General features: G+C 38.6%; 1 non-coding gene across 1 annotated transcript; it reads left to right on the top strand.

The window, feature by feature from the left end:
- The first annotated feature begins 22,469 nt into the window (after positions 1 to 22,469).
- Positions 22,470 to 22,577, top strand: LOC148562520 (small nucleolar RNA R71). The gene has a single exon (XR_015886859.1). It is a non-coding gene; the product is annotated as a small nucleolar RNA R71 (small nucleolar RNA).
- The last annotated feature ends 2,153 nt before the right edge of the window (positions 22,578 to 24,730 follow it).

Below are 24,730 nucleotides of genomic sequence, written 5' to 3'. Positions count from 1 at the left end.
AGTAGAGCTAAATGCCAAAGCTATCAATATGATGTATTGCGCCATTTGCTTTGAGAAATTCAGAAAAGTCTCAAGGTACAAAATAGCAAAAGAGATATGGGACAAATTGCAGCTCGCACATGAGGGAACCGAGCAAGTCAAAGAAACCCGTATTGACATGCTTTTGAAGGAATATAAAATATTATTCATGATAAAAGATGAATCAATTAATTCAATGTTTGAGAGGTTCTTCATCATCATTAATAACCTTGATGCAATGGGAAAACACTTCTCTAAAGAAGATCTCGTTAATAACAACAAGAAAAAGGAGTCACATTTAAATAAAAAATCACATAAAAAGAAGAAGAATATGAAGACAACTTATCCGATAATAACATCGAATTCATTGCTAGAACATTAAGAAAGCCAATGAAACAAAAGGGCAGAGGCAGAGGTCCATATCCAAAAATTACAAAGTTATTTGTTATTGCTGCAATGAATCAAGTCACTACAAGGCAGAATGTCCACAAAAGAATAAGGTATTAATGGCCTCATGGGAAGACTTAGAAGCGATGATGAAGGGGATAAATCTGATCGTGAAGCTCATGTTTGTTTCATGGCTTTTGAAAACAAGAAAATGAGCTTTTGAAAATTGAACTAGAAGAACTTAAATTGAAGCATTTGGCTGCTACATCAATTGATCTCATTGTTGAAAACAAAAGGGTAGAGGCAGAGGTTCATATCCAAAAATTACAAAGATCTAAAAATGATTTGATCAAGGATCTAAAAATTTGGACAAAGTTCTTGCTAATCAAAGGCCTCTATTTATAAAATCTAGTATCGGTTATGAAGAAGAAAGAAAACAACATGTTTTCAAAAATGATTTTGAAACTTCTTCTAAAAATAAAAGAATCAAATCTGTTTTCAAAAAGAAGCAAAATGCCACTTCTTTCAAAAATAATAATCGTTACAATGTGAAATATAGAGCAAAGAGAAACATTTGCAGCAAGTGTAATTGAGTTGGTCATTCCTCTCCTAAATGCTTTATTTTCGAAAAGAAAATTAGTGATAAAGTTTATAAGATTTTTCATGATTACAATGCTCTTGGACAACCAAAAAAATTTAACATAAAAGGATCCAAATGAATTTGGATACCAAAGGTTTCATAAAAGAGGTTGCAAGTTTGCCTACATCCAAAAGCAAAAGGGAGATTTGATATTTTGATAAGTGGATGTTCAAAGTATATGATGAGATAGTCAATTTTTTTCATCAAGCTAAATAAGTATGGTTGAGAATTTGTGACTGTTGGAGTTGATGAAAAAGATAAAATCATTACAATGGATGAGATTATAGAATATTTGAAGGAGTTACAACAAATGCATCCAATAATTAAGAGAAGACAACACCATTGCAGCATTGTCACTTGAATTAGAAAATTCTACAAAAGACTTATGCAGGGGACAAAATTCTGAATCATTTTCTATTGTAGCAATATCCTGAAGCTAAGACCAATATTGATCTATTTGAAATTAATGTTCTTTTATATAGCTAATGTTGTTTTCTAGTTGTCTCTTAGGTCGAGATGAGATTTTCTGAGCGTGATGAATGGGATAATTTCTCAAACTAGTGGTATAAGTCTTTTCATAGATATCTTGGATACTATAGTCCTTTGTTGTTTTCTTAATATTATTTTTGTGAGTTATGTGTGTGTTTTCTTAATAAAATGCCTCTAATAATTTCTTTTACAGGCCCTGATATTGAACATTTTGCTATAGATAGCTTATTACTTTATGTTCTCTTATCAAATGTTCTGATATTTTAGCATGCCTTAATGCTTTGCTTTCATCTTTATATGATTTGATACATGTATGATTTGCTTTTATGATGTTTGCTTTGATTTTATACAATGGGTTAAGTATGATTTTGGTCCCTTACGTAGAGGCCGAAAATTTTTTTCGTCCCCAACCTTATTTTGCATACAAACTCATCCCTAAAGTTCGTGTTGGTTTTAAAATGGTCCTTCGGACAATTATGCCCCTGAGTTCGTTGCTATCTGTTATTCATTTTTTATCAAATAATAATAATAATAATAATCGAAACAAATAAAAAAGGGATTGTTGTGTGAAAAGGAAAAGAGAATTGTCTTCTTCGAATGCTCAGAGGAGAAAAGCAGCGCTAGGGTTCAACAAAGCCTAGGGTTCAACAATGCTGCGTCGATGGCTTCCCAGAGTTCCAGATCGTGTCGAGTTCATTCACCTGGGAAGGAGTTGGTATGCGGACATAGAGAGAGGCCGATTCTGCGAACCTCAACGACAAAGGATAACCTAGGCCGAAGATTTTGGGGTTGCGTATACTATGAGGTATGTTGTTTCGACTTTGTGAGCATGATTTTGGGCATTCAGGTTTGTTTCACTTATGTTTCTGGGTTATGACAGGTTCAGGATGCTTGTGATTTTTTTCGTTGGGCAGATCCAGAAGCTGGAGGAGCTCAGCAGGATACTGAAATTGCAAGAAGTAGGAGAAAACTTACAAGCTTAAAAGCAAGATTGAAGGATGTTGAATTGAAGCTTAGGATTGTTGCTACTTTAGGGATTGTTGGGTGGATTGGGTTTTTGTTTTTGTTGCTGGAAAATCCATACAAGTTAAGGCAACCGTATAGAATGCACTTAAATTTCAGATGATTAGTTAGTCAATTTTAGGAGATTATTGTGTTCTTTTGGTAAATTTATAGGAAAATTTGTGATGTTACAATGGGTTTAATGGTGTATCATTTATGAACCTGTTTGAATTTATGAATGAAAGTGATGTCTTAATTTCCAAGCTTAAATCAGAAGCTCTATATTGCAATATGTAGGGATGAAATCTGTAAATGTGGTAATGACATAATGACCTAAAGGCCAAATTCAATTCAAGACAACTTAAAACATTGACCATTCAACCCATGGATAACACAATTCATAATCCAAACCATAGGTTATAGTAGATGTAATGTCACTTAAACAAAAAACATAATCCAACATAGTGTGCATAAAGATAGTTCAAAACACTTAACAACCTAGAACCAAATAACAATATTCGGAGTCTTTAACAAAACATTGTTTCCAAGCTTAGTAACACAGTCATAACAGAAAAACCATAAAAAGCAAAATCTAAAGATTTCCTCATTCGCTAGGAGGTAATTGTGCCATTAGCTTGAGTTTCTGCAGAGGGACTGATGAGCGGATAATTTATACGCTTTTTGGCATTGTTTTTAGTATGTTTTTAGTATGATTTAGTTAGTTTTTATTATATTTTTATTAGTTTTTAAATAAAAATCACATTTCTGGACTTTACTATGAGTTTGTGTATTTTTCTGTAATTTCAGGTATTTTCTGGCTGAAATTGAGGGAGCTGAGCAAAAATCTGATTCAGGCTGAAAAAGGACTGCAGATGCTGTTGGATTCTAACCTCCCTGCACTCGAAATGGATTTTCTGGAGCTACAGAAGTCCAAATGGCACGCTCTTAATTGCGTTAGAAAGTAGACATCCAGGGCTTTCCAGAAATATATAATAGTCCATACTTTGCTCAAGGATAAATGACGTAAACTGGCGTTCAACGCCAGTTTCATGTTGCAGTCTGGCGTCAAACGCCAGAAATAGGTTACAAATTGGAGTTGAACGCCAGAAACAGGTTACAACCTGGTGTTCAACTCCAGAAACAGCCTAGGAACGTGAGAAGCTTAAGTCTCAGCCCCAGCACACACCAAATGGACCCCAGAAGTGGATTTCTGCACCAATTATCTTAGTTTATTCATTTTCTGTAAACCTAGGTTACTAGCTTAGTATTTAAACAACTTTTAGAGATTTATTTTGCACCTCATGATATTTTAGATCTGAACTTTTTACTCTTTGACGGCATGAGTCTCTAAACTCCATTGTTGGGGGTGAGGAGCTCTGCTGTGTCTCGATGAATTAATACAATTACTTCTGTTTTCCATTCAAACACGCTTGTTTCTATCTAAGATATTTATTCACACTTCAATATGATGAATGTGATGATCCGTGACACTCATCACCATTCTCAACCTATGAACGCGTGCCTGACAACCACCTCCGTTCTACATTAGATTGAATAAGTATCTCTTGGGTTCCTTAATCAGAATCTTCGTGATATAAGCTAGAATCCATTGGCAGCATTCTTGAGAATCCGGAAAGTCTAAACCTTGTCTGTGGTATTCTGAGTAGGATTCAAGGACTGAATGACTGTGACGAGCTTCAAACTCACAAAGGTTGGGCGTAGTGACAGATGCAAAAGAACCAATGGATCCTATTCCAGCATGAGTGAGAACCGACAGATGATTAGCCGGGCAGTGATAGCGCACCTGGACCATTTTCACTGAGAGGACGGATGGTAGCCATTGACAACGGTGATCCACCAATATACAGCTTGCCATAGGAGGAACCTTGCGTGCATGAAGAAGAAGACAGAGGGAAAGCAGAGATTCAGAAGACAAAGCATCTCCAAAACTCCAACATATTCTCCATTACTGCAGAACAAGTATTTATTTCATGCTCTTCTATTTCTCGCAATTCAAACTGATAAATATAATTGATATCCTGACTAAGAGTTACAAGATAACCATAGATTGCTTCAAGCTAACAATCTCCGTGGGATTCGACCCTTACTTACGTAAGGTATTACTTGGACGACCCAGTGCACTTGCTGGTTAGTTGTACGAGTTGTGAAAAGTGTGATTCACAATTCGTGCACCAAGTTTTTGGCGCCGTTGCCGGGGATTGTTCGAGTTTGAACAACTAACGGTTCATCCTGTTGCTTAGATTAGGAAGATTTTGTCTTTTGGGTCAGAGTCTTTTACTTTCTTTTCAAAAATCTTTCAAAATTTTTATTTTTCTTTATTAATCTGTGTTTTGTCTTGGAGTCTTTTATTATTGTTCTTGTTAAAATTTTAGAATTCTTATTTTCTTTTTCAAAATTTTTTTTTGAAATTCTCTTTTTTTTACTAATAATTGAGTTTTTCTGTTTGAGTTTAGTTTTATATTTTAAATTTGGTGTCAATTGCATGTTTTTATTTTCTTTTAAATTTTCGAATTTGTATTCATTATTCTTTCTTAATCTTCAAGTTGTTCTTGTTTATTTTCCTTGTTTGATCTTTAGTTTTTCTTGTTTTGTGATTTTTCTTGTTTTTCTTGTGCATTCTAGAATTATTAGTATCTAAAAAAAAATAATAATAAAATATTTTTATGCATTAGACACCTTGTTAAAACACTTTAAATTTATAGCTCAATTGGCTAGAGCGTGGTGCTTATGTTCTTGGTAATTGGCTATCTTCTTAAAAAACTTTTTCAAAAACATAATTTTTCTTTGGATAAATCTTGTGCCAAACTTTAAGTTTGGTGTTTTCTTGTTGATTTTTCTTTAGTTTTCGAAAATTTTATCTTGGTTTTCTAAAAATTTTAAGTTTGGTGTTCTATCTTCATATTCTTGCTGTTCTTGTGAGTCTTCAAAGTGTTCTTGAGTCTTCCTTGTGTTTTGATCTTAAAATTTTTAAGTTTGGTGTTCCTTGGTGTTTCTCTCCAAAATTTTTGAAAATAAGGAGCATTAGATCTAAAAATTTTAAGTTTTGTGTCTTTTTATTGTTTTTCTCTTTCCTCATTAAATTCAAAAATATCTTTTCCCTTTATTTTAATTGATTTTTTGAATTTTCCTTTTAAAAAATTCATATTTTATTTTAAAATTTTTTATTTTATATTATCTTAGTTTTAAAATTTCAAAATTCAAATCTTTTTCAAAAAAAAAAAATCATATCTTTTTCAAAATCTTATCTTATCTTATTTCAGATTTCAAATTTCAAATTTCAAATTTCAAAATTAATTTTCAAATTTAAAATTTAAATTTCAACACTTTTTAATTTAAATTCCTTATCTTCTCTTACCTAGCTTATCTTATCTTTTCTAATTTCAAATCTTAAAATCAAATCATTTTCATATCTTTTCTTTTCTTTTCTTTTTTATTTTATTTTCTTACAAGTATCTTTAATTTTAAGACATATCTTTTTCAAAACTTCCTAACCAATTTCTCTCTCTTCATTTTTTTCGAAAATCCTCACCCATATTTTTCTCAAATCTTTTTAATTAATTTAGTTTTCAATTTTCTTTTATTTCTTTTTCTTCTAATTATCGAAAATATAGTAAATTTTTCAGTTATTTTATTTTATTTTAATTTCGGTTTTCAAAAAAAAAATTTATTTGCAATCCGCATCATCTCCCTTTCTCCATCATGGACCTAAGTGGAAATGAACAATCCAGAAGGACTCTGGGGTCATATGCTAACCCCACTACTGCTTCATATGGGAGCAGTATCTGTATACCCTCCATTGGAGTCAGTAGCTTTGAGTTGAATCCTCAGCTCATTATCATGATGCAGCAAAGTTGCCAGTATTCTGGTCTTCCACAGGAAGAACCTACAGAGTTTCTGGCACAATTTTTACAAATTGCTGACATAGTACATGATAAGGAAGTAGATCAGGATGTCTACAGATTATTACTGTTCCCATTTGCTGTAAAAGACCAAGCTAAGAGATGGTTAAATAACCAACCTAAGGCTAGCATAAGGACATGGAAAAAGTTGTCAGAAAAATTTCTGAATCAATACTTCCCTCCAAAACGGAGGACACAGCTAAGGCTGGACATCCAAGGCTTTAAACAAGGAGATAATGAATCTCTTTATGATGCCTGAGAGAGATACAGAGAGATGCTAAGAAAATGCCCCTCTGAAATGTTCTCAGAATGGGTGCAGTTAGACATCTTTTATTACGGGCTTACAGAGAAAGCTCAGATTTCTCTAGACCACTCAGCTGGTGGATCTATACACATGAGAAAGATAATTGAAGAGGCTCAAGAGCTTATTGATACAGTTTCCAGAAATCAGCATCTGTACCTAAGCAGTGAATCTTCCAGGAAAGAAGAGGCTAAAACAGTAACTGCTGAACTCAGTCCTGCAGAACAAATTACTGAATTCAATCAGCAATTGGACTTTCTAACAAAACAGCTGGCCGAATTCAAGGAGATACTACAAGACACAAGAATGGCTAATCTGAATATGGAAGTACAGTTGAAGCAAACAGAACAGCAGTTATCAAAACAAATAACAGAAGAGTGCCAAGCAGTTCAATTAAGAAGTGGGAAAACATTAAATACCTCACTTCAAGGCAGCAGGAAGCCAAGAAATGAACAAACTGCTATTCAAAATCCCTCTGAGGACAGTAAGAGCCCAGAGAGGAATAACTCTGGCGTTCAAATGCCAGAAACAGGCAGGGATTTGGCGTCAAACGCCCAATGGATGCTCAGTTCTGGTGTTCAAACGCCAGGAACAAATAAGGAGTTGGTGTCCAACGCCACTCCAACTTCTAACTCTGGCATTCAAATGCCAGTGAGGGATCAGACACACACAAGTGCTGATAACATCCCCTCTAAAAAGGCTTCTCCAACCACCTCTGTAGGAAATAAACCTGCAGGAACTAAGGTTAAGGAATACAAAGGCAAGATGCCTTATCCTCAAAAACTCCGCCAAGAGGAGCAGGATAAGCAATTTGCTCGCTTTGCAGACTATCTCAGGACTCTTGAAATAAAGATTCCGTTTGCAGAGGCACTTGAGCAAATACCCTCTTATGCCAAGTTCATGAAAGAGATCTTGAGTCGTAAGAAGGATTGGAGAGAAACTGAAAGAGTTCTCCTCACTGAAGAATATAGTGCAGTCATTCTGAAAAGCTTCCCAGAAAAGCTTAAGGATCCCGGGAGCTTTCTGATACCGTGCACATTAGAGGGTAATTGCACCAAGACAGCTTTATGTGATCTTGGGGCAAGCATCAATCTAATACCTGCATCACTATCAGAAAGCTTGGTTTAACTGAAGAAGTCAAACCAACCCAGATATGTCTCTAACTTGCTGATGGCTCCATTAAATACCCATCAGGCGTGATTGAAGACATGATCGTCAGGGTTGGGCCATTCGCCTTTCCCACTGACTTTGTGGTGCTGGAAATGGAAGAGCACAAGAGTGCTACTCTCATTCTAGGAAGACCTTTCCTAGCAACTGGACGAACTCTCATTGATGTCCAAAAGGGGGAAGTAACCCTGAGAGTCAATGAGGATGAGTTTAATTTGAATGCTGTCAAGGCTATGCAGCATCCAGACACACCAAAAGACTGCATAAAAGTTGATCTCATTGACTCTTTAGTAGAGGAGATCAACATGGCTGCGAGTCTCGAATCAGAGCTGGAAGACATCTTTAAAGATGTTCAGCCTGATTTGGAGGATTCAGAGGAATCGAAAGAACCTCTGAAACTTTCTCAGGAAGAGGAGAAACCTCCTAAACCCGAGCTCAAGCCATTACCACCATCCCTGAAATATGCATTTCTGGGAGAAGGTGACACTTTTCCGGTGATCATAAGCTCTGCTTTAAATCCACTGGAAGAGGAAGCACTACTTCAAGTGCTAAGGACACACAAGACAGCTCTTGGGTGGTCCATAAGTGACCTTAAGGGCACAAGCCCAGCTAGATGCATGCACAAGATCCTATTGGAGGATGATGCTAAGCCAGTGGTTCAACCACAAAGGCGGCTAAATCCAGCCATGAAGGAGGTGGTGCAGAAAGAGGTCACCAAGTTACTGGGGGCTGGGATTATTTATCCCATTTCTGACAGTCCCTGGGTGAGCCCTGTCCAAGTTGTGCCAAAAAGGGGAGGCATGACAGTGGTTCATAATGAAAAAAACGAACTGGTTCCTACAAGAACAGTTACAGGGTGGCGCATGTGTATTGACTACAGAAGGCTCAATACAGCCACCAGAAAGGATCATTTTCCTTTACCATTCATAGACCAGATGCTAGAAAGACTAGCAGGTCATGAATACTACTGCTTTTTGGATGGCTATTCAGGTTACAACCAGATTGTAGTAGACCCACAGGACCAAGAGAAAACAGCATTCACATGTCCTTCTGGAGTGTTTGCCTACAGAAGGATGCCTTTTGGTCTGTGCAATGCACCTGCAACCTTTCAGAGGTGCATGCTCTTTATCTTCTCTGATATGGTAGAGAAATTTCTGGAAGTCTTCATGGATGACTTTTCAGTATTTGGAGACTCATTCAGCTCCTGCCTTGACCATTTAGCACTTGTTCTGAAAAGATGCCAAGAGACCAACCTGGTTTTAAATTGGGAAAAATGTCACTTTATGGTGACTGAAGGAATTGTCCTTGGGCATAAAATTTCAAACAAGGGAATAGAGGCGGATCAAGATAAAGTGGAAGTAATTGAAAAATTACCACCACCTGCCAATGTTAAGGCAATCAGAAGCTTTCTGGGGCATGCAGGATTCTATAGGAGGTTTATAAAGGATTTTTCAAAAATCGCAAAACCTCTGAGCAATCTGCTAGCTACTGACACACCCTTTGTGTTTGACACAGAGTGTCTGCAGGCATTTGAAACCCTGAAAGCTAAGCTGGTCACAGCACCAGTTATTTCTGCACCAGACTGGACATTACCATTTGAACTAATGTGTGATGCCAGTGACCATGCCATTGGTGCAGCACTGGGACAGAGGCATAACAAGCTTCTGCATGTCATTTATTATGCTAGCCGTGTTTTAAATGATGCCCAGAAAAATTACACAACCACAGAAAAAGAATTGCTTGCAGTGGTTTATGCCATTGACAAGTTTAGATCATACTTAGTAGGATCAAAAGTGATTGTGTACACTGACCATGCTGCTCTTAAATATCTACTCACAAAGCAGGATTCAAAGCCCAGGCTCATAAGATGGGTGTTGCTTCTGCAAGAGTTTGATATAGAAATAAGAGACAAAAAAGGGACAGAGAACCAAGTGGCTGATCATCTGTCCCGGATAGAACCAGTAGAAGGGGCGTCATTTCCCTCTATTGAGATCTCTGAAACCTTTCCGGATGAGCATTTGTTTGCCATTCAGGAAACACCATGGTTTGCAGACATTACAAACTATAAAGTTGCAAGGTTCATACCCAAAGAGTACAGCAGGCAACAAAAGAAAAAATTAATCACTGATGCAAAGTACTACTTGTGGGATGAACCATATCTCTTTAAGAGATGTGCAGACGGAATAATCCGTAGGTGTGTGCCTAGAGAAGAAGCACAGAAGATCCTATGGCATTGTCATGGATCACAATATGGAGGACATTTCGGAGGTGAGCGAACAGCTACAAAAGTTCTCCAATGTGGCTTCTACTGGCCCACTCTCTATAAAGACTCCCGAGAGTTTGTGCGTAATTGTGACAGCTGCCAGAGAGCTGGTAATCTGCCTCATAGTTACGCCATGCCTCAGTAAGGGATCTTGAAGATTGAGTTGTTTGATGTATGGGGTATTGACTTCATGGGGCCTTTCCCACCATCATACTCAAACACTTATATTCTGGTGGCAGTCGACTATGTATCCAAATGGATAGAGGCCATTGCCACACCCACTAATGATACTAAGACAGTGCTGAAGTTCCTCCAAAAACATATCTTCAGCAGGTTTGGTGTCCCTAGAGCACTAATTAGTACTCTGCTATGGTCCGGTATGGAATTAGCCACAAGGTGGCAACTCCATATCATCCACAGACAAATGGGCAAGCTGAAGTATCTAATAGAGAACTAAAAAGAATCCTGGAACGGACTATAAGTACCCGTAGAAAGGATTGGGTAAGAAGCTTGGATGATGCTCTGTGGGCTTACAGAACAGCATTCAAGACTCCTATAGGGACCTCTCCATACCAGCTTGTGTATGGTAAGGCCTGTCATCTGCCCGTGGAACTGGAGCATAAAGCCTACTGGGCAACCAGATTCCTAAACTTTGATGCCAAATTAGCTGGAGAAAAAAGATTCCTCCAGCTGAATGAGCTAGAGGAATTCAGACTCACTGCTTTCGAAAATGCCAAGCTTTACAAAGAGAAAGCAAAAAGGTGGCATGACAGAAAGCTGTCATCTAGAGTCTTTGAACCAGGATAGAAGGTTCTGCTGTTTAACTCTAGGCTCAGGCTATTCCTCGGGAAACTGAAATCCCGGTGGAGGGGACCATATGTGATTACAAGTGTGTCACCATATGGCTATGTGGAGCTTCAAGACATTGATTCTAATAAGAAGTTCATTGTTAATGGACAGAGGATCAAGCACTATCTTGAAGGCAATGTTGAGCAAGAGTGCTCAAGGATGAGGCTAGATTAAAAGCTCAGCAAGGTCCAGCTAAAGACAATAAAGAAGCGCTTGTTGGGAGGCAACCAATGTTATTTAATTATATCTATTTATTTTCTATTGCTATTTTATGTCTTCTTAAGGTTGATGATCATGTGAAGTCACAAAAACTACTAAAAAATCAAAAACAGAATGAAAAACAGCAACAAAAATAGCACACCTTGGAGGAGGAGTATTCTGGCGTTTAAACGCCAGAGACAAGCATCTGTCTGGCGTTTAACGCCAGAAACAGGCACCAAGCTGGCGTTTAACGCCAGAAACAAGCATCTACCTGGTGTTAAACGCCAGAAACAAGCTACATTTGGGCGTTTAACGCCAGAAATAGGCAGCAGTCTGGCGTTAAACGCCAGGATTGCACAGCAAGGGCGTTTTACACGCCTAATTGGAGCAGGGATGTTAAGTCCTTGACCCCACTTGATCTGTTGACCCACAGGATCCCTACCTTTCCTTCTTCATTTTCACACAACACAACCCTCTCTTCTTCCACTTGGCCGAATACATCTTCTTCCCCCATCTCCTCCATTTTCTTCTTCTTCTACTACTTTCTCTTTTCTTTTGCTCGGGGACGAGCAAACCTTCTAAGTTTGGTGTGGAAAAAGCATTGCTTTTTTTTTTTTGTTTTTCTATAACCACTAATGCCTCAAGGGATGCACTTCCCTCCACAAAACTACTAGGATCAACAAAGACAAGGAAGAGACATAGAGGAGCTCAAGAGCACCATTGGTTCTTCAAGAAGAGGAAGACGCCACCCTCACTAAGGTGGACCCGTTCCTTAATCTCCTTGTTCTTATTTTCCTGTTTTTCGTTTATTATGCTTTATGTTTTATTTATAATTGTGTCTTTATTCTATGATCTCTAGTATTTAAGTGTCTATGTCTTAAAGATATGAATGTCCCATGAATCCATCACCTTTCTTAAATAAAAAAATATTTTCTGAAAAAGAAAAAGAAGTACATGAATTTCAAATTTTAAATAGTTTAATTATTTTGATGTGGTGGCAATACTTTCTGTTTTCTGAATGAATGCTTGAACAGTGCATATGTCTTTTGAATTTGTTGTTTATGAATGTTAAAATTATTGGCTCTTGAAAGAATGATGAAAAAGGAGAAATGTTATTTGATAATTTGAAAAATCATAAAAATGATTCTTGAAGCAAGAAAAAGCAGTGAAGAACAAAGCTTGCAAAAAAAATGCGAAAAAAAAGAGAGCAAGAAAAAGAAAAAGCAAGCAGAAAAAGCCAAAAGCTCTTTAAACTAAAAGGCAAGAGCAAAAAGCCAATAGCCCTTAAAACCAAAAGGCAAGGGTAATAAAAAGGATCCAAGGCTTTGAGCATCAGTGGATAGGAGGGCCTAAAGGAATAAAATCCTGGCCTAAGCGGCTAAACCAAGCTGTCCCTAACCATGTGCTTGTGGCGTGAAGGTGTCAAGTGAAAACTTGAGACTGAGCGGTTAAAGTCGAGGTCCAAATCAAAAACAGAGTGTGCTTAAGAACCCTGGACACCTCTAATTGGGAACTTTAGCAAAGCTGAGTCACAATCTGAAAAGGTTCACCCAGTTATGTGTCTGTGGCATGTATGTATCCGGTGGTAATACTGGAAAACAGAGTGCTTAGGGCCACGGCCAAGACTCATAAAGTAGCTGTGTTCAAGAATCAACATACTGAACTAGGAGAATCAATAACACTATCTGAATTCTGAGTTCCTCTAGATGCCAATCATTCTGAACTTCAAAGGATAAAGTGAGATGCCAAAACTGTTCAGAAGCAAAAAGCTAATAGCCCCGCTCATCTAATTAAGACTGATCTTTATAGATGTTTTTGGAATTCATTGTATATTCTCTTCTTTTTATCCTAATTTGTTTTTAGTTGCTTGGGGACAAGCAACAATTTAAGTTTGGTGTTGTGATGAGCGGATAATTTATACGCTTTTTGGCATTGTTTTTAGTATGTTTTTAGTATGATTTAGTTAGTTTTTATTATATTTTTATTAGTTTTTAAATAAAAATCATATTTCTGGACTTTACTATGAGTTTGTGTGTTTTTCTATAATTTCAGGTATTTTCTGGCTGAAATTGAGGGAGCAGAGCAAAAATCTGATTCAGGCTGAAAAAGGACTGCAGATGCTGTTGGATTCTAACCTCCCTGCACTCGAAATAGATTTTTTGGAGCTACAAGAGTCCAAATGGCGCGCTCTCAATTGCGTTGGAAAGTAGACATCAAGGGCTTTCCAGAAATATATAATAGTCCATACTTTGCTCAAGGATAGATGATGTAAACTGGCGTTCAATGCCAGTTCCATGTTGCAGTCTGGCGTCAAACGCCAGAAACAGGTTACAAATTGGAGTTGAATGCCAGAAACAAGTTACAACCTGGCGTTCAACTCCAGAAACAGCCTAGGCACGTGAGAAGCTTAAGTCTCAGCCCCAGCACACACCAAGTGGACCCCATAAGTGGATTTCTGCACCAATTATCTTAGTTTATTCATTTTCTGTAAACCTAGGTTACTAGCTTAGTATTTAAACAACTTTTAGAGATTTATTTTACACCTCATGACATTTTAGATCTGAACGTTGTACTCTTTGACGGCATGAGTCTCTAAACTCCATTGTTGGGGGTGAGGAGCTCTGCTGTGTCTCGATGAATTAATACAATTACTTCTGTTTTCCATTTAAACACGCTTGTTTCTATCTAAGATATTTATTCACACTTCAATATGATGAATGTGATGATCCGTGACACTCATCACCATTCTCAACCTATGAACGCATGCCTGACAACCACCTCCGTTCTACATTAGATTGAATAAGTATCTCTTGGGTTCCTTAATCAGAATCTTCGTGGTATAAGCTAGAATCCATTGGCAGCATTCTTGAGAATCCGAAAAGTCTAAACCTTGTCTGTGGTATTCTGAGTAGGATTCAAGGACTGAATGACTATGACGAGCTTCAAACTCACAAAGGTTGGGCGTAGTGACAGACGCAAAAGGACCAATGGATCCTATTCCAGCATAAGTGAGAACCGACAGATGATTAGCCGGGCAGTGACAGCACACCTGGAGCATTTTCACTGAGAGGACGGATGGTAGCCATTGACAACGGTGATCCACCAACATACAGCTTGCCATAGGAGGAACCTTGCGTGCGTGAAGAAGAAGACTTAGGGAAAGCAGAGATTCAGAAGACAAAGCATCTCCAAAACTCTAACATATTCTCCATTACTGCAGAACAAGTATTTATTTCATGCTCTTTTATTTCTCGCAATTCAAACTGATAAATATAATTGATATCCTGACTAAGAGTTACAAGATAACCATAGATTGCTTCAAGCCAACAATCTCCGTGGGATTCGACCCTTACTCACTTAAGGTATTACTTGGACAACCCAGTACACTTACTGGTTAGTTGTACGAGTTGTGAAAAGTGTGATTCACAATTCGTACACCAGGGACATGTGGTGCACCAGTCTGGATGACAGAAAAATGCCTCTTTCTCTCAGTTGGTTGACCGAGTGAGTGTTTCTTGTTGGAGGAGGTTGCTGCTGCTGCACTTTTCTTCTTGGCCAATGATTGGGTTGAAGGTGCTTTAGGATTGGATTGAACTAGTGCAGCACCTGATTTTTTGGGCTGGGCTTGGATCTTGGGCTAAGTTGAAGCATTATTGGGCTGAGCTGCTAATTTCTTGGGCCTAGTTGCTGGTTTCTTGGACTGACTTGTTGGAGGGTTAGGTTATGAGAATGAAGTCTTTCTAATTTTCCCTCTCTGAACTGTTTGACCAAGGGATTGTGAGCATGAAAATTTCCAACCTCTCTTAGGACCTTTGCCAGGTTGTGGTGTTGAGGTTTGGACCTATCAAGGAAACAACAATTTCATAACAAGAATTACAATTAAATACATAAGATAAACCAAACAGAACACTAAAATATAATGGCACATACACTCTTCTTAGGCTTTGTGCAACCCCCCTTCTTGTGTCCTACAGCACCACAATCAGAGCATCTTTGAATTTGACCCCTCCGGGAGAGGTGAGTCTGGCTTCTATTCTCATCTCCGGGACCTCGCTTCCTCTTTTTCACTGGTATGTGACTTGGCCTCCTATATGGAAGTGGCATGACATCATTATACCGGATTCTCTCCCATAGATCTGGTTCGTTCAGAGGGTGTATCACTTCCTGGTAGCACTTTAGTTAAGCATCCTTCTTGTAGTAGTCATCCACATAGGATTCCAAATCCATCCCCTTGAAGGTGATACAACTGATGGCATGAAGACATGGTATCCCGCTCATCTGTCACCTCCTGCAAGAACACTCAGAAGTAGCCAGATCCACAACAAATTTATCTAACCCACACATCACCTCATATTTACTAGCAGCTGACTAATATGGCCTCCAGTCCCTAGCTAACTTTGCTCTTTTCTCCAATTTCTTCCTAATTATTGGCATGATATTTCCCTGGTACAGTTAAATTCTATCTCTATTGACAGTCCATCTAGTCATGAGATACACCCTAATGTCCTCAAACATAGTTACAATAGGTTTTTATCTTGCCTCAACCATGACAATATTAACACTTTCACTCATGTTATTGGTATGCGAAATTGTTACTCTGAGGTTGTAAAATTTGTTGTTCGTTCTCTCCCTGGTAATGGCGCCAACAAACTGGTGCACAATACCATGGTCCAAGCATAACTTCACAACTTCGCACAACTAACCAGCAAGTGCACTGGGTCGTCCAAGTAATAAAACCTTACGTGAGTAAGGGTCGATCCCACGGAGATTGTCGGTATGAAGCGAGCTATGGTCACCTTGTAAATCTCAGTCAGGCGGATATCAAATGGTTATGGAATTTTTGAATAAATAAACAGAAAATAAAGATAGAAATACTTATGTAATTCATTGGTTAGAATTTCAGATAAGCGTATAGAGATGCTTTCGTTCCTCTGAACATCTGCTTTCCTGCTATCTTCATCCAATCAGTCTTACTCCTTTCCATGGCTAACTTTATGTAAGGGCATCACCGTTGTCAATGGCTACATCTCATCCTCTCTGTGAAAATGGTCCGATGCGCTGTCACTGCATGGCTAATCATCTGGAGGCATCACCGCTGTCAATGGCTACATCCCATCCTCTCTGTGAAAATGGTCCAATGCGCTGTCACTGCATGGCTAATCATCTGGAGGTTCTCGATCATACTGGAATAGGATTTACTATCCTTTTGCGTCTGTCACTACACCCAGAACTCGCGAGTTTGAAGCTCGTCACAGTCATTCAATCCCTGAATCCTACTCGGAATACCACAGACAAGGTTTAGACTTTCCGGATTCTCATGAATGCCGCCATCAATCTAGCTTATACCACGAAGATTCTGATTAAGAGATCCAAGAGATACTCATTCAATCTAAGGTAGAACGGAAGTGGTTGTCAGGCACGCGTTCATAGGGAATGATGATGATTGTCACGTTCATCACATTCATGTTGAAGTGTGAATGAATATCTTAGAAGCGGAATAAGTTGAGTTGAATAGAAAATAGTAGTACTTTGCATTAAATCATGAGGAACAGCAGAGCTCCACACCTTAATCTATGGAGTGCAGAAACTCTACCATTTAAAAATACATAAGTGATGAAGGTCCAGGCATGGCCGAATGGCCAGCCTCCACGATCTAAGAACTACACGTCCCGAGATGTCTAATACAATAGTAAAAAGTCCTATTTATACTAAACTAGTTACTAGGGTTTACAGAAGTAAGTAATTGATGCATAAATCCACTTCCGGAGCCCACTTGGTGTGTGCTTGGGCTGAGCTTGAAGTTTACACATGGAGAGGTCATTCTTGGAGTTGAACGCCAGTTTGTAACGTGTTTCTGGCGTTCAACTCTGGTTCGTGACGTGTTTTTGGCGTTTAACTCCAGACTGCAGCGTAGAACTAGCGTTCAACGCCCTTTTGCGTCGTCTAAACTCGGCCAAAGTATGAACTATTATATATTGCTGGAAAGCCCTGGATGTCTACTTTCCAACACAATTGAAAGCGCGCCATTTTGAGTTCTGTAGCTCCAGAAAATCCACTTTGAGTGCAGGGAGGTCAGAATCCAACAGCATCAGCAGTCCTTCTTCTACCTCTGAATCTGATTTTTGCTCAAGTCCCTCAATTTCAGCCAGAAAATACCTGAAATCACAGAAAAACACACAAACTCATAGTAAAGTCCAGAAATGTGAATTTAACATAAAAACTAATAAAAACATCCCTAAAAGTAACTAGATCCTACTAAAAACATACTAAAAACAATGCCAAAAAGCGTATAAATTATCCGCTCATCACAACACCAAACTTAAATTGTTGCTTGTCCCCAAGCAACTGAAAATCAAATAGGATAAAAAGAAGAGAATATACTATAAATTCTAAACTATCAATGAAACATAGCTCCAATCAGATGAGCGGGACTTGTAGCTTTTTGCCTCTTGAATAGTTTTGGCATCTCACTTTATCCATTGAAGTTCAGAATGATTGGCTTCTATAGGAACTCAGAGTTCAGATAGTGTTATTGATTCTCCTAGTTCAGTATGTTGATTCTTGAACACAGCTACTTTATGATTCTTGGCCGTGGCCCTAAGCACTTTGTTTTCCAGTATTACCACCGGATACATAAATGCCACAGACACATAACTGGGTGAACCTTTTCAGATTGTGACTCAGCTTTGCTAAAGTCCCCAATTAGAGGTGTCCAGGTTTCTTAAGCACACTCTTCTTTTGCTTTGGACTTTGACTTTAACCGCTCAGTCTCAAGTTTTCACTTGACACCTTCACGCCACAAGCACATGGTTAGGGACAGCTTGGTTGGTTAGGGACAGCTTGGTTTAGCCGCTTAGACCAGGATTTTATTCCTTTAGGCCCTCCTATCCACTGATGCTCAAAGCCTTGGGATCCTTTTTATTACCCTTGCCTTTTGGTTTTAAGGGCTATTGGCTTTTTGCTCTTGCCTTTTGATTTTAAGAGCTTTTGGCTTTTTCTGCTTGCTTTTTCTTTTTTCTTCTTTTTTTTCGCCATTTTTTTTGCAAGCTTTTGTATTCACTTCTTTTTCTTGCTTCAAGAATCATTTTTATGATTTTTCAGATTATCAAATAACATGTCTCCTTGTCATCATTCTTTCAAGAGCCAACATATTTAACATTCTTAAACAACAACTTCAAAAAGACATATGCACTGTTCAAGCATTCATTCAGAAAATAAAAGTATTGTCACCACATCAATATAATTAAACTAAGTTCAAGGATAAATTCAAAACTCATGTACTTCTTGTTCTTTTGAATTAAAACAGTTTTCATTTAAGAGAGGTGATGGATTCATAGGACATTCATAACTTTAAGACATAGTTACTAAATACTAATGATCATGTAATAAGACACTAACATAGATAAGCACTTAACATAAAGAAAACGAAAAACAGAGAATTTAAGAACAAGGAATGAGTCCACCTTAGTGATGGTGGCGTTTCCTTCTTGAGGAACCAATGATGTCCTTGAGCTCTTCTCTGTCTCTTCCTTGTCTTTGTTGCTCCTCCCTCATTGCTCTAGATCTTCTCTAATTTCATGGAGTATGATGGAGTGCTCTTGATGTTCCACCCTTAGTTGTCCCATGTTGGAACTTAATTCTCCTAGGGAGGTGTTGATTTGCTCCCAAAAATTCTGTGGAAGAAAGTGCATCCCTTAAGGTATCTCAGGGATTTCTTGATGATGAGCTTCCTCACGTGTTTCTTGAGCTCCATGAGTGGGCTCTCTTCTTTGCTCCATCCTTTTCTTAGTGATGGGCTTCTCTTCCTCAATGGGAATGTCTCCTTCTATGAAAGCTCCAGCTGAGTAACATAGATGGCAAATAAGATGAGGAAAAGCTAGCCTTGCCAAGGGAGAGGACTTTTCGGCTATTTTGTAGAGTTCAAGGGAGATGACTTCATGAACTTCTACTTCCTCTCCAATCATGATGCTATAGATCATGATGGCCCGATCCACAGTAACTTCAGGTCGGTTGCTAGTGGGGATGATGGAGCGTTGGATGAACTCCAACCATCCTCTAGCCACAGGCTTAAGGTCTAGTCTTCTAAGTTGAACCGATTTGCCTTTTGAGTCAATCTTCCATTGAGCTCCTTCCACACATATGTCCATGAGGACTTGGCCCAACCTTTGATCAAAGTTGACCCTTCTAGTGTAGGGGCGTGCATCTCCTTGCATCATAGGCAAGTTGAATGCCAACCTCACATTTTCTGGACTAAAATCTAAGTATTTCCCCCGAACCATTGTAATATAATTCTTTGGATTCGGGTTCTTACTTTGATCATGGTTCTTAGTGATCCATGCATTGGCATAGAACTCTTGAACCATTAGGATGCCGACTTGTTGGATGAGATTTGTTAGAACTTCCCAACCTCTTCTTTGGATTTCATGTCAGATCTCTGGATACTCATTTCTCTTGAGCTTGAAAGGGACCTCGGGGATCACCTTCTTCTTGGCCACAACATCATAGAAGTGGTCTTGATAAGCTTTGGAGATGAATCTTTCCATCTCCCATGACTCAGAGGTGGAAGCTTTTGTCTTCCCTTTCCCTTTTCTAGAGGATTCTCTAGTCTTAGGTGCCATCAATGGTAATGGACAAAAAAAAAGCTTATGCTTTTACCACACCAAACTTAGAATATTGCTCGCCCTCGAGCAAGAGAAGAAAGAATATATGAAGAAGAAGAAGAAAATATGGAGGAGAAGAGGGAGAGGTGTATTCGGCCAAGAAGGGGAAGATGGGGTTGTGTTGTGTGAAAATGAGGAAGAATGGAGGGCTTTATATAGGGAGGGGAGGGGGGTTAAGGTTCGGCCATATGGGGTGGGTTTGGGTGGGAAATTGATTTTGAATTTTGAAGGTAGGTGGAGTTTATGAGGTAGGTTTATGGGGAAGAGTGGATGGATGTGAGTGGTGAAGTAGTGATAGGGAAGAGAGATTGAGGTGATTGGTGAAGAATTTTGGGGAAGAGTGTTTATTGGAAAGAGAGGATGAACATTGAAAAGAGGGAAGAGAGTGAGTGGTGGTAAGTGGGGATCCTGTGGGGTCCACAGATCCTGAGTTGATCTTGTGGGGTCCACAGATCCTGAGGTGTCAAGGATTTGCATCCCTGCACCCATTAGGCATGTAAAATGCCTTTGCATGCAATTCTGGCGTTTAAACGCCGAATTGATGCTTGTTTTTGGCGTTCAGCGCCAGCTTTCCTCAGTGTGCATTCCTGGCGTCTGAACACCAGGATGCTACTTGTTTTGGGCGTTCAACGCCAGATCCATGCTCTGTTCTGGCGTTGAACGCCAGCCAGATGCTCCTTACTGGCATTTAAACGCCAGTAAGCCCTTCCTCCAGGGTGTAATTTTTCTTCTGCTGTTTTTGATTCTGTTTTTGATTTTTCTATTTATTTTGTGACTCCACATGATCATGAACCTAATAAAACATGAAAAAAACAATAAAAATAAAAATAGATTAAGATAAATAAAAATTGGGTTGCCTCCCAACAAGCGCTTCTTTAATGTCAATAGCTTGACAGTGGGCTCTCATGGAGCCTCACAGATGTTCAGAGCATTGTTGAGACTCCCCAACACCAAACTTAGAGTTTGGATATGGGAGTTCAACACCAAACTTAGAGTTTGACTGTGGGGGCTCTGGTTGACTCTGTTTTGAGAGAAGCTTACTGTGCCTCTTTTCCATGTTTACAGAAGGGTAACCTTGAGTTTTAAACACAAGGGAGTCCTCATTCAATTGAAGGACTAGTTCACCTCTGTCAACATCAATCACAGCTCTTGCTGTGGCTAGGAAGGGTCTTCCAAGGATGATGGATTCATCCTCATCCTTCCCAGTGTCTAGGATTATGAAATCAGCAGGGATGTAAAGGCCTTCAACCTTTACTAATATGTCCTCTACTTGTCCATAAGCCTATTTTCTGGAATTGTCTGCCATCTCTAATGAGATTTTGGCAGCTTGTACCTCAAAGATTCCCAGTTTCTCCATTACAGAGAGTGGCATGAGGTTTATTCCTGACCCAAGGTCACATAGAGCCTTCTCAAAGGTTATGGTGCCTATGGTACGAGGTATTAGGAACTTTCCAGGATCCTGTTTCCTCTGAGGCAATCTCATTTGATCCAATGCATTTAGTTCATTGGTGAACAGGGGAGGTTCATCTCCCCAAGTCTTATTACCAAATAAATTGGCATTCAGCTTCATGATTGCACCAAGGAACTTGGCAACTTGCTCTTCAGTAACATCTTCATTCTCTTCAGAAGAGGAATACTCATCAGAGCTCATGAATGGCATAAGGAGGTTCAATGGAATCTCTATGGTCTCTAGATGAGCCTCAGATTCCTTTGGTTCCTCAGAGGGGAACTCCTTATTGATCACTGGACGTCCCAGGAGGTCTTCCTCCTTGGGATTCACGTCCTCCCCATCCTCTTTGGATTCGGCCATGATGGTTATATCAATGGCCTTTCACTCTCCTTTTGGATTTTCTTCTGTATTGCTTGGGAGAGCACTAGGAGGGGTTTCAGTGATCTTCTTACTCAGCTGGCCCATTTGTGCCTCCAAATTTCTAATGGAGGACCTTGTTTCATTCATGAAACTCAGAGTGGCCTTAGATAGATCAGAGACTAAGTTTGCTAAATTAAAGGTATTTTGTTCAGAGTTCTCTGTCTGTTGCTGAGAAGATGATGGAAAAGGTTTATTATTGTTAAACCTGTTTCTTCCACCATTATTAAAGCCTTGTTGAGGCTTTTGTTGATCTTTCCATGAGAAATTTGGATGATTTCTCCATGAGGGATTATAGGTGTTTCCATAAGGTTCACCCATGTAATTCACCTCTGCTATTGCAGGGTTCTCAGGATCATAAGCTTCTTCTTCAGAAGATGCCTCTTGAGTACTGTTAGATGCGGCTTACATTCCATTCAGACTCTGAGAAATCATATTGACTTGCTGAGTCAATATTTTATTCTGAGCCAATATGGCATTCAGAGTATCAATTTCAAGAACTCCCTTCTTCTGAGGCGTCCCATTACTCACAGGATTCCTCTCAGAAGTGTACATGAACTGGTTATTAGCAACCATGTCTATGAGTTCTTGAGCTTCTGCAGGCATTTTCTTTAGGTGAATGGATCCACCTGCAGAAGTATCCAATGACATCTTAGCTAATTCAGACAGACCATCATAGAATATATCCAGGATGGTCCATTCTGAAAGCATATCAGAAGGACACTTTTTGGTCAGTTGCTTGTATCTCTCCCAAGCTTCATAGAGGGATTCATCTTCTTTCTGTCTGAAGGTTTGAACATCCACTCTAAGCTTACTAAGCTTTTGAGGAGGAAAGAACTTGGCTAAGAAAGTCGTGACCAGCTTATCCCAAGAGTTCAGGCTATCCTTAGGTTGAGAGTCCAACCATACTCTAGCTCTGTCTCTTACAGCAAACGGGAAAAGCATGAGCCTGTAGACTTCAGGATCTACTCCATTAGTCTTAACAGTATCACAGATCTGCAAGAATTCAGTTAAGAACTGAAAAGGATCTTCAGATGGAAGTCCATGAAACTTACAGTTTTGTTGCATCAGAGAAACTAATTGAGGTTTCAGCTCAAAATTGTTTGCTCCAATGGTAGGGATGGAGATGCTTCTTCCATGTAAATTGGAATTAGGTGCAGTAAAGTCACCAAGCATCCTCCTTGCATTATTATTATTTTCGGCTGCCATCTCCTCTTCCTGTTCGAAAATTTCTGTAAGGTTATCTCTGGATTGTTGTATTTTAGCTTCTCTTAGTTTCCTCTTCAGAGTCCTTTCAGGTTCAGGGTCTGCTTCAACAAGAATGTTCTTATCCTTGCTCCTGCTCATATGAAAAAGAGGGAACAGAAAAATAATAATAATAGGGATCCTTTTTACCCAGGTATAGAGGTTCCCCTTTGTGAATAGAAGAAGAAAAGAATGTAATGTAAAGAAGGGAAGAAGAGAAAATTCAAACACAGATGGAAGAGGAGGTTCGAATTTGGGTGAGATGAAGTGTAAGTAGATGAATAAATAAATAGAAGGAGATGAAAGAGGAAGAGGATTTTCGAAAATAAAATTTTGAAAAGGGGTTAGTGATTTTCGAAAATTAGGAATGAAATCAAATTAAAATTAAAAATTGAAATAATTAGTTAATTAAAAAGAATTTTTGAAAAAGAGGGAAGAGATTTTCGAAAATTAGAGAGAGAGAGAGTTAGTTAGGTAGTTTTGAAAAAGATAAGAAACAAACAAAAAGTCAATTAGTTAGTTGAAAAAGATTTGAAAATCAATTTTGAAAAGATAAGAAGATAAGAAGTTAGAGAAGATATTTTAAAATCAAATTTTTGAAAAAGATGTGTTTTAAAAAAATATGATTTTGACAACGATAAGATAAAAAGATATTTTTCAAAAGATATGATTGAAATTAGTTTTGAAAAAGATTTGATTTTTAAAATCACAATTAATGACTTGATTCACAAGAAATCACAAGATATGATTCTAGAACTTAAAGTTTGAATCTTTCTTAACAAGCAAGTAACAAACTTGAAATTTTTGAATCAAAATATTAATTGTTGAAGATATTTTCGAAAATTATGAGATAAAATTAAGAAAAAGATTTTTGAAAAATATTTTTAAAAATTTTTGAAAATGATTAAGAAAAATTTTTGTCACAGTCATTCAATCCCTGAATCCTACTCGGAATACCACAGACAAGGTTTAGACTTTCCGGATTCTCATGAATGCCACCATCAATCTAGCTTATACCACGAAGATTCTGATTAAGAGATCCAAGAGATACTCATTCAATCTAAGGTAGAACGGAAGTAGTTGTCAGGCACGCGTTCATAGGGAATGATGATGATTGTCACGTTCATCACATTCATGTTGAAGTGCGAATGAATATCTTAGAAGCGGAATAAGTTGAGTTGAATAGAAAACAGTAGTACTTTGCATTAAATCATGAGGAACAGCAGAGCTCCACACCTTAATCTATGGAGTGCAGAAACTCTACCGTTTGAAAATACATAAGTGATGAAGGTCCAGGCATGGCCGAATGGCCAGCCCCCATGATCTAAGAACTAAACGTCCCGAGATGTCTAATACAATAGTAAAAAGTCTTATTTATACTAAACTAGTTACTAGGGTTTACAGAAGTAAGTAATTGATGCATAAATCCACTTCCGGGGACCACTTGGTGTGTGCTTGGGCTGAGCTTGAAGTTTACACGTGGAGAGGTCATTCTTGGAGTTGAACGCCAGTTTGTAACGTGTTTCTGGCGTTCAACTCTGGTTCGTGATGTGTTTCTGGCGTTTAACTCCAGACTGCAGCGTAGAACTGGCGTTCAACGCCCTTTTGCGTCATCTAAACTCGGCCAAAGTATAGACTATTATATATTTCTGGAAAGCCCTGGATGTCTACTTTCCAACGCAATTAGAAACGTGCCATTTTGAGTTCTGTAGCTCCAGAAA

Source organism: Arachis ipaensis, chromosome B6 (genome assembly GCF_059453495.1).
Source record: "Arachis ipaensis isolate K30076 ecotype BB chromosome B6, ASM5945349v1, whole genome shotgun sequence".
Classification (NCBI taxonomy): Eukaryota; Viridiplantae; Streptophyta; class Magnoliopsida; order Fabales; family Fabaceae; genus Arachis; species Arachis ipaensis.
Note: the sequence above shows the minus strand (reverse complement) of the source record. Positions and strands in the feature narration are given on the sequence as shown.